A 7,821-nucleotide genomic window follows, 5' to 3' on the forward strand; every position below is an offset into this window, starting at 1 on the left:
TAGTTGACTAGCTCGTTGATCAATAGATGGTTATGGTTTCCTAACCATGGACATTGGATGTCATTGATAACGGGATCACATCATTAGGAGAATGATGTGATGGACAAGACCCAATCCTAAGCATAGCACAAGATCGTGTAGTTCATTTGCTAAGAGCTTTTCTAATGTCAAGTATCGTTTCCTTAGACCATGAGATTGTGCAACTCCCGGATACTGTAGGAATGCTTTGGGTGTACCAAACGTCACAACGTAACTGGGTGGCTATAAAGGTGCACTACAGGTATCCGTCTGTTGGGTTGGCACGAATCGACACTGGGATTTGTCACTCCGTATGACGGAGAGGTATCTCTGGGCCCACTCGGTAATGCATCATCATAATGAGCTCAGTGTGACTAAGCAGTTAGTCATGGGATCATGCGTTACGGAACGAGTAAAGAGACTTGCCGGTAACAAGATTGAACAAGGTATTGGGATACCGACAAGCGAATCTCGGGCAAGTAACATACCGATAGACAAAGGGAATTGTATACGGGATTGATTGAATCCCCGACATCGTGGTTCATCCGATGAGATCATCGTGGAACATGTGGGAGCCAATATGGGTATCCAGATCCCGCTATTGGTTATTATCCGGAGAGGTGTCTCGGTCATGTCGGCATGGTTCCCGAACCTGTAGGGTCTACACACTTAAGGTTCGGTGATGCTAGAGTTGTTATGGCAAATAGTATGTGGTTACCGAAGGTTGTTCGGAGTCCCGGATGAGATCCTGGATGTGACGAGGAACTCCGGAGTGGTCCGGTGGTGAAGATCGATATATTGGACGAAGGGTATTGGAGTCCGGAATTGTTCTAGGAGTACCGGGTGACGACCAGCGTGACCGAAAGGTGTTTCGGAGGCCCCGGCAAGCGTTGGGGGGCCTTATGGGCCAAGGGGAGGGGGCACACCAGCCCACTAAGGGGCTGTTCGCCCCTCCCAACCCCTCTCACGTATCGTGGAGAGGTGGGGGCGCCTCCCCTAGGGCAGCCACCCCTCCCGGCTTGGGGGGCAAGTTTCCCAGGGGTGGGGGCGCCCAAACCAATCTAGGGTTTCCCCTGTGGCCGCCGCCCCTCCCCTAGGGAACCCTAGGGCGCCTCCTCTAGCCCCCTTCCCCCTATATATAATGAGGGAGAGAGAGGGCAGCCGCACCCCTGGCCTGGCGCAGCCCTCTCCTCCTCCAGCTCATCCTCCTCCGTAGTGCTTAGCGAAGCTCTGCCGGAGAACCACGAGCTCCATTGCCACCACGCCGTCGTGCTGCTGGAGTTCTCCCTCAACTTCTCCTCTCCTCTTGCTGGATCCAGAAGGAGGAGACTTCCCCGGGCTGTACGTGTGTTGAACAAGGAGGCGCCGTCCGTTCGGCGCTAGATCGGATCTTCCACGATTTGAATCGCCGCGAGTACGACTCCATCAACCGCGCTCTTGTAACGCTTCCGCTTAGCGATCTTCAAGGGTATGAATATGCACTCCCTCTCTCTCGTTGCTAGCATCTCCTAGATTGATCTTGGTGACACGTAGCAAAATTTTGAATTATTGTTACGTTACCCAACACAACCTTCCTGCATCACCAATTTCATGATGCTCACCGCCAGGAGTGAGTAATTCCATCGTAGGCTTGCTGGACGATGATGGGTTGGATGAGATTTATCATGTAATCGAGTTAGTTTTGTTAGGGTTTGATCCCTAGTATCCACTATGTCCTGATATTGATGTTGCTATGACTTTGCTATGCTTAATGCTTGTCACTAGGGCCTGAGTGCCATGATTTCGTATGTGAACCTATTATGTTTTCATGAATATATGTGTGTTCTTGATCCTATCTTGCAAGTTGTAGACACCTATTACGTGTTATGATCCGCATACCCCGAGGTGACAATAATTGGGATTCTTTCCACTGATTACCGTAGTTTGAGGAGTTCATGTATTCACTAAGTGCTAATGCTTTGTTCCGGTTCTCTATTAAAAGGAGGCCTTAATATCCCTTAGTTTCCTTACAGACCCCGCTACCACGGGAGGCATTACAAAAAAAGACACATCGTGACATTTTGGGCCGAACGAAAAAAAAATTCTGTCATGCTTATGACACTTCTATGACGATAATTGTGACAAAACCCGGTATCATCGTAGATGTGGTGGGCTCCTACTTCTATGACAAAAAATCATGACAGAAAATGGGCTTTTCGTCCTAGGCGAGCCGGAGACGCAGCTGCATGACATTCTTTGGGCCGTCCATGACGGAAAAAAATCGTGGTAGAAGCGAGGGCGAGGAAAATATCGGGGAGTTCCTGGTTACGGTGGGTGGTTGGGGGCCGAGCGATGCGCATTTCTCTCGTGCACGTACGCATGTGTGTGTGAGGCGTTGCGCTCTAACTGAACCCGAGCTATTGCACTAGCTACGTTACTGAACCCGAGCGATCGATCCCTTGTTGTTAACTGAACCTGAGCGATTCCTTCGCTACTGCTGCTAACTGAAGCCGATCGATGCTGCCTATGGATGAACAGTGAGCGTTGTTGGGGGGATTTGGATGAACAGTTCCCGGTGGGGGGGTTGGATGAACAGGACCCCATGGTGTTGCCTCTGGATGAATAGGACCCTGATCGATCGAGCCGGTTGGGGGTGGATGAACAGGACCCCGTGGAGGGCTGGATGAACAAGACACCGTGGAGGGCTGGTTAAACAGTAGCCGGTGGAGGGCTGGATGAACAGTAGCCCGTGGAGGGGTGGTTGAACAGGACCCCGTGCAGAGGGCTGGTTGAACAGTAGCCGGTGGAGGAGCGCGCGGTGGAGGCCGGATGAACAGGAATCGTGGATGAACAGTCGCAGGTGGAGGCTGGAGGAGGTCGACGGTGGATGAATAGTAGCCCGTGGAGGTAGTCGACGGTGGAGATGAACAGATCCCGTGGAGTCCCTTTTTTGCGGTACGCCACACCCCTCCTGATGAACAGGACCCCCGTTTCGACCATAGCGCTCCAACACAAGTCCGTTTCCTCCGTTTTGCGGTACGCCACACCACTCCCGATCAACATGACCCCATTTCGACCGTAGGAGGTCCAAGAGAAGTCTGTTTCCTCTGTTTTGCGGTACGCCAGACCCCTCCCGATGAACAGGATCCCGTTTCGACCGTGGCCGTTCGAACAGAAGGTCGTTTCCTCCGTTTTGTGGTACGCCAGGCCTCGTTTCAATTGGCTGTTCCTCCAAGCCGGTTGGCTCCCGATGAACACAACGTATTCCGTTGCCTCCCGATGAACAGGACGCATTCCGTTGCCTCCCCATGAACACGACGACGACGCAGTTTCTCCCTTCCGACCCAGCCATGTACATGAGCCCTGGTCGTACGTATGCGCGAGTAGGCATTCGAGACCCCGCTTGTATGTACGTACGTGGCCGTATTTACTTTGTTGCACCCTGGCCGCTGTACGTATGTGTACATCCTACGTGCGCGCCTCTACTATGACACGTGCCCTTCCTTACTCGGCCACGGTTCATCGTTGTAGCCTGCAGACAGACCGATCGTATGTATGTACACATTCGCGACCAGAATGACAACGCTACGTATGCTTCGACCAGGTGGGTCCCGACTGTCAGGTACTTCCTTGCGTGTGAAGATTTAGCTAGTGGGTCCCAGCAGTTAGGGGGCAAATCGTTTTTTTCCCGTAATATGGACACACTTCCTTGCGTGTGAAGATGTAGCTGGTGGGTCCCAGCAGTCAGGGGGCGAATCATTTTTTGGGTGCAAAATACAGTGGCCCGTCCGGTGGGTCCCTGCTGTCAGGTGGAGGAATCATTATTTTCCGCGTAATAAGGAGGCACTTCCTTGCTGCGGTCGTGGACCCAGCTGTCAGCCTCTCCACGTATAGTACTCTTCCGATCGAAGTCGTTCCTTGACCACGTTGACCACGCCACGCCGAGAGCACCAGGGCGGTGGACGACGGCGAGGCTTAGGAAGGGGACAACGCGGAGCCGGGGAAGACGCGGCAGTGGAAGCCCACGCGGAGAGGAGTACGAGGTTCACTGGTTCGGCTGCGGTGTGAGGCTGCTGTCGCCGCAGAATAATAGGGGGTGTGGGTGAGTGGATGGCCTGGCCAGCGGTGGGAGTAGTAGGGGCGGTGAGGCCTCCGCGGCATCACAACCGGCCACGGGAGGCAGGATCACGCGGCACGACCGCCGACCGGCGCTGGTTTGGGCGGCTGGAGCAAGAAGACCAGAGGTTGAAGAAGCACTACGGCCGTTGGATGGACATCGTACGGTCACTAGAGCTAGAGTCATTCATATTGACTAAGTTGACAAAGCCCTTCGTCCCCGTAAACTTAGTAGGCCCACAAGTCAGCCTCCCACTATGGTGGGTCCCAGCTAGCAGGGGAGTATTGATTTTTTTGTGCGTAATAAGGAGGCACTTCCTTGCGTGCGAAGATATAGCTGGTGGGTCTGATCTGTCAGCGGGGGGAACATTTTTTTCTCGAAATACAGAGGCCCTTCTGGTGGGTCCCAGCCGTCAGGTCGAGGAATCGTTATTTTGCGCATAATAAGGAGGCATTTCCTTGCGTGCGGCCATGGACCCAGTTGTCAGCCTCTCCACGTACAGTCCACTTCTGATGGATGTCGTCGTTGACCACGCCGCGCCGAGAGCACCAGGGCGGTGGACGACGGTGAGGCCTAGGAAGGGAACGACATGGAGCCAGGGAAGACTCGGCAGTTGTTTTCCACACGGAGGGGAGTACGAGGGTTTATTGGTTCGTCTACCGTCGCCGGAGAATAACAGCAGGTGTGGGTGAGTAGAGGGATGGCTAGGCCAGCAATGGGAGTACGGTGGGGCGGTGAGGCCTGCGTGGCAGCACAGCCGGCCGCGGGAGGAGGGAGCAGGCAGTCCCGCCGACACTTGTTTGAGCGGCTGAAGTAGGAAGAGTAGAGATTGAAGAAGCACGGCGGCCGTTGGATGGAGATCCAACAGTCACTGCTCTCGTGTGTTGACTAAGTTGACACGGCGTTGCGTGTGCGTCAACCTTTTTTTTAGCAAAGCATACGCGTCAACCTGTAGTAGGCGCACAAGTCAGCCTCAAATCTGTGGAAAATAGCATACAACCCATCTGCCATTACTTCTAATAATTTACAGCCCATTTGCTAATTCTTAAGAATTTTTTTGGAGCCCATCTTCTTTTTGTTAGCATTACACCCCATATCGTGGCCACGGTTAAAAATTATACGAAATTTTGCATATTTCGGTGCGGTCAACTATTTTTAATCCCGAAATATCGAGTCACATACAAACTATTTTGAAAATAATTTATATAAATATAAAGTCCAAATAATTATCCACGCATAAAAATCAATGGAATTTAAAATCTTGTAATGAAAAAAGTTGAAACTAATTCCCGGTTTGATGTGTTTTAAAAATGTACACCCCATTTCTAGGCAAACCACCGTCTTGAAAGATTTGGAGCCCAGCAGGGCTGATAAAGCAAGTAGGCCTCGTTTGGGTATTCTTTAAAAAAGTAGAACTGGGCTAGCCATTTTCAGCAAGAAAAAAACACAACTGGCTCATGATGTGGTAAACATAAATAAAACCCTGGCTAGACGGGCCACAGCCCCCGCACAACCCCGTTGTTACCCTGATTCGTCGCTAAAACTAGTATAAATAACAACTGCTTGTTCCTAAAAAAGTAAAAAAACAACTGCACGGCCTGCTAGGTCCCTGGTGTCAGCCGCTCGTTGTGTAATTCTCTCGTTTATTAACTACGTTGATAATGGCGTGAGTCCCATATGTCCAACCATTAGGAGGAACCATTTTTTGGGCTTGTAATAACGAGGCACTTGCTTGCGTACTGCCATGACGCTGGTGGGTCCCTACTGTCATCCTCTCCATGTACAATCATCTCCTTGTTCCTCTCGGTTGTTGATGACGTTGACAACACAAGAGGGCGGCGCACCGCACACGGCGAGCGAACCATGGTGGAGGACAATGGCGAGGCCTCGGACGGAACGAACAGGAGCCATGGAAGATGCGTCGGTCCAGTCGCAGGCGGAGGGGAGTACGTGGGTTGATTGGTTCGGGTGCGGGTGCATGTTGGGGCTGACGTCGCCGGAGAATAACAGGACCTGTGGGGGAATAAAGGGAGGGACTGGCCAACATTGGAGGGTACGGTAGGGCGGTGGAGGCGCAACGAACCATGGTAGGCGGGAGCAGGCGGAGCCGACGGGGTGATTTGGTTTGGGCGGCTGGAGGAAGAAGACAAGAGATAGAAGATGCACGATAGATGTTGGACAGATGTCAATCCAACGGCTGGTAGGCAGAATCGATTTTTGACTAGCTAGTAAGTCGACACCACCTTGGATAGGCTATTTCCTCATGGGTCCCAAATGTCAGAATCCAAATCTGTCACGGTCATGCAGCCTTTCCTATGAAAATTTATAGCCCATTTGTTGTGCTAGTTCAAAATAAGTTTGTGGGTGCTGGTGGGGGCTAATCACTTGGCTTCTGTAATGCACAGTGAGCTCAAGCAGCCGGCAAGAGTGATGTTATTTCCCTTGGTTGGGATTTGTTACAATATTTCACTCTAAATTAAACGAATGGCAAGCCATTTGCCTTGTTTCAAAGAAAATATGACAGTCACAGCCGAGTCGAAAAGGGCAAGAACATCTAACTCCGGCATACAAACTTTACAAAAGCACGAGGGTTAATTGTTTATCAGGTTTAGACAAAACCCAGGTTGAAAAGGGCAACGACATCTAACTCCAGCACTGTTTTCGGCAGTCATAGTCAAATGGATCGGTCAGGTCCATAGAATGAACATCTTGGGTCGTAAAATTTACTGGATTATGACCACAATATGTTGTAAATAGAAGCCCGGCACGTTCAGAAGCTCTTTTGCCCACCTGAAACTAATTTTTTTGCTCTTCGACATACCCATCCGTCAAAACCATGCTGCTGATAAACTTAAGCTTGATGGACAATAGTAACTTCGCATTCAGCAGGAAGAATGTGACAAATCTAGTGTTTGCATGGTTGGCTACATATCGTTCTAGCGTTATTGTCTTCAATCGAATGTCATGAGAAGTGAGAAAATCCCGGTGCTTACGAATCCACCGATTGGTTATAACTTTCTTACCCTGTCCTGTTGCCTAAATAGACATGAAGATTGAAAACAGTTAAGGTCTAGAAAAAGAGTGTCGAAAGAGCAACAGTTGAACGGTTAATTCTAGTACACTATATGTGGGCTTCCAATGTGCGTGAAATTATCACCTTTATATACAACTTCTCCAGACATGGAAAGCATTGAAGCAAGCCAATAATCTTGTTCATATCAAAACTATTCATTTGGATATATAAGATCTTGACAGAATCCAGCACCATTGATAGGAAATCCATTAGAAACTCTTCATTGAGCATAGAACATAATATTAGTACAAAATGTGTACTCTAAGATGATATATTACTTATGCATATAAATTTAAAATGTAGCTTATGGTTACAAGTGTAGGATATAATATAAACTACCTGAAGAACTGTGGAGCCAAACACCATCTTGAAATGAGCACAGAGATCATGTATTACACCCAAGTTCTCCAGTTTAGGCGCAGAGAGGACAGTTATTTGCGACGGTGAATAACAAGAAGCAAGGATCAACCTTTGAAGTGAAGGGGTATCTTGGATGATGAGCTGCCTTCCGTCAAAAGAAATTCCAATTCTTACAAGGTTAGGCGACTTTATTTGGAGACAACCGATTCTAACTGTGAAAACAAGCACCAAGCACTCCAGGGCAGGGCAACTTGAGTGGATGATGTTGTGCAAT

Source organism: Aegilops tauschii, chromosome 7 (assembly GCF_002575655.3).
Source record: "Aegilops tauschii subsp. strangulata cultivar AL8/78 chromosome 7, Aet v6.0, whole genome shotgun sequence".
Taxonomy (NCBI): Eukaryota; Viridiplantae; Streptophyta; class Magnoliopsida; order Poales; family Poaceae; genus Aegilops; species Aegilops tauschii.